This window comes from Echinops telfairi, unplaced genomic scaffold (genome assembly GCF_000313985.2).
Source record: "Echinops telfairi isolate 266 unplaced genomic scaffold, ASM31398v2 ScPeMD7_2;HRSCAF=8, whole genome shotgun sequence".
In the NCBI taxonomy this organism is placed as follows: domain Eukaryota; kingdom Metazoa; phylum Chordata; class Mammalia; order Afrosoricida; family Tenrecidae; genus Echinops; species Echinops telfairi.
The window spans coordinates 77,568,085-77,571,319 of NW_022103898.1; the positions used below are offsets into that span (position 1 = coordinate 77,568,085).

At 43.5% G+C, this 3,235-nt stretch overlaps 1 non-coding gene across 1 annotated transcript; it reads right to left on the minus strand.

Moving 5' to 3' along the window:
• Window positions 1–1,649: 1,649 nt before the first annotated feature.
• LOC115870673 lies at window positions 1,650–1,757 on the minus strand. The gene has a single exon (XR_004046828.1). It is a non-coding gene; the product is annotated as a U6 spliceosomal RNA (small nuclear RNA).
• Window positions 1,758–3,235: the final 1,478 nt, after the last annotated feature.

Here is a 3,235-nt window from a genome sequence, read left to right on the forward strand (position 1 = left end):
TCCACTCTATCGAGCTTGATGTCCTTCCCCAGGGCCTAGTTCTTCCTGATGACTTTTCCAAAGTAGACGGGATGAAGCCTCACTACTCTTACTTCTAAGAAGCATTCAACCATGCCCCTTCTGCTATCGGTTCATATAAATAACAGCCACTATAGTGTCTTGATAATTTAGAAGAGTCTCTATTCGGTTATAAACTGACTGCTAGAATCTAAAAGCGATTCTTTGATTGCAGTCCTGAGTCGACATGTCAGTCCATCTTTTTTTTTTTTGACTGTAGAAATTTATTTACACGCAATCGAGAATTTTACCAACACATACCTTCCTGTCAGTCCATCTTTAAAGGCAAAAAAAGCCTCATTTATTCTTTGTCTAAGATTTAAGCAAGCGTGGGCAGAAGCAGAAAGCAAAATTAATGTTACTGTTCTTTAGGGTTAGGGAGCGTTACATTGATTGTAACATTCTGGTAACTTAAAGAAGAGCAAGCATGCATTACAAGGTACATTCCTTACCATAAAAGAAACACCACCCAAACTGACAATAACATGCTGGTTACCATAACAAGATTAACTACGTCATGACAACATCAAAAGGAACCGCTCAGTAGCATGATAGGAGGTTGTTCCTCTCCATGCCTGAAGGCCCCCTACAGGAGGCTGGAAGCCAATGAAGGCTAGGGGACATGCGCCAATTGAAGCCCCAGAAGGTGGGCTGGTACACATAGGTGGGCAGTACACCTGGGCTGGGCCAAACTAGGGCAGGTGAGCTTAATTCAGCCAATGGGTTAGACCACGCCTCCCAGCAGAAGGCCCTACAGGCTGGAACCTGAGACCAACGCCCCCTTTTCCCAGCTGCTCCTCCACAGTCTCTCGGGCCTCACCGCACATTTGTGGGTGTGCAGTCCTCCAAGGAAGCCTGTGTTCAGGGACAGTGCAGCCTGAAACTTCTTCTGTCCTTTATAAAAAACCCACTTGGACCACAAACTAGACTTCGGCGTGAATTCTTGCTCGTGTGAAGCCAAGATAGGACCAAGATATTTCCCATCTGAGAAATTTAATAGAATATTAAAACAAAACAAGATATTGAATAGTCTACACTAACTGTAGTGTCCTGACCTGGAACCTGAGAGTACATTCTAAAAAAATTAATCACCAGCAGAGACTTTCCCATAAGGGGAGGGAGAACGGGCAGGTCATTTAGCAGCTAACAAACATGGAGTTTCTTTTGCCAGTCTGCCTCACTTCCAAGACTTTTTTGTTCTGGCAATCCATGATTCAGTATATGACACACATAGTTCAGAGGCATCAACTCTGCGCTGTCTCCTTTCAGTGTCCAGTTCTTTTTATTAATCCTTTAATTGGGGGCGTGTACAATTCTTATCACAATCCATACATACATCCGTGTCAAACATGTATGTATATTTGTTGCCCTCAGCATTCTCAAGACGTTTGCCTTCTACTTTAGCACTTAATATCGACTGCCCATTCCCCCCCTCCAGTGTCTAGTTTTATCGTGCACGTGAGGACAGCATGAAGACGCTATCTGACTTCCTCTGGCTTCCCTATGGCCACGAGGCTCTTGAGGGCAGACATGACCCCAGACCTCCCATCTTTTTTTTTTTTTTAAATGAAATCATTTTATTGGGGGCTTGTAAAAATATGCAACACTTCATGAATTTGTGTGTCATCCTTATGCAGGGGCCATGCTAACCTTCTCTGTATCGTTCCAATTTTAGTATATGTGCTGCTGAAGTGGCGAACCTTGCTTCACCTATTCTGACATCAACAGTTCCTCCCATGGTCCTCTACTTCTCTGCTGGTTGGACAACTCATTGCAATGGCACACAGAATGCACAGACAATACTCTGAATTCTGGGTTTGGGTTTTTTTTTTTTTAGGGGAGTTAACAGGTTATCAGAAGCCAGGATCAGTAAACAGTTAAGGGTATAGTCATTGGGCCACATCAGAGCCTCTCCTCAGCCAGCAACCAATCTCCCTGGTCTTCAGCCACATGATTCTTTAGCTGCTGCCTCTGTGGTGCAGGAAGCCCTCCCAGTGCTCTGCCTCACAGTCTCCTAGTCCTTCCTCTGTCCCACAGTCTCCCTGTGACAGCTGCTGGTGCTTCCGGTCCACTTCAAACAGATCTCAAACATGCTCCACTTCCAGCAATCCTGCCATTCTCTCGGCCTCCAGTGGGGTGGAGGTGTGGTTTTTGTCTTTCAGCAGCCATACTCCCAAGGAAACAAAGGGTGGTGACTCAAGTCACTTTCTTAAGGTGGACGGAGAAAGATATGGCTTTCTCTTCCTGTAAACAGTCAGTCTCACAAACCCACAGGGACAGCTCTACCCTGTCTTATAGGGTCACTATGAGTCAGAATTACTCAAAGGCAGTTTTCTTGTATTTTTTTTTTAAGTAAGGCAGAGACTAAGGATATGTCCCACCTTAATCCTGTCACAGAGCACTCTTTCAAAAATGGAATTTTTACCACAGGGACAGAGGCTATAATTTGTAATACACAAGAGATTATGGCTAGGAGGGCCATATTAATTGACAACATGTCATACAACTGAGGCGATTGAAAATGCCATGTCTTGGGTCATGCTGACACGAACCCTCAAGGGGACATTGTTGCTTTTAAAGACTTTAAATTGAAACTGATTGTGACAGCAATTGTACAACACTGCTTGGTGTGACTGAATTATGAAATGATATCTGTATTAAACCCCAATAAAATGGTTTTGGAAACAGAAAAAAATACTTTAAAGAGATCATCTGCCGTGGATTTACCTAATGGAATGATTTCTTGAACGCTGCTTTCTGTTGTAAGTGTAAAAACAACCCCAACTTCAAATATAATTTATAGACATAGTTGTTAAGTTTAAACAGAACCAAGACAAAAACAAGTCATCAGATGAGAGAGACCATCGTTGGTACGAAGTCATAAAGGAACCCAAGGATTTATAGCAAAACTTCCACTTAAAAAACAAACCAAACAGGGAATCCAGGGCAGATGACCCTTTCAGGACCAGTGGTGCGAGTGGCGATACTGGGAGGGTGGAGGGAAGGTGAGGTAGAAAGAGGGAACGGATTACAAGGATCTACATATAACCTCCTCCCTGGGGGATGGACAACAGAAAAGTGGGTGAAAGGAGACGTTGGACAGTGTAAGATATAACAAAATGGATGGATGGATGGATTGTGGTAAGAACTCTAAGAACCCCCAATAAAAATTTTAAAA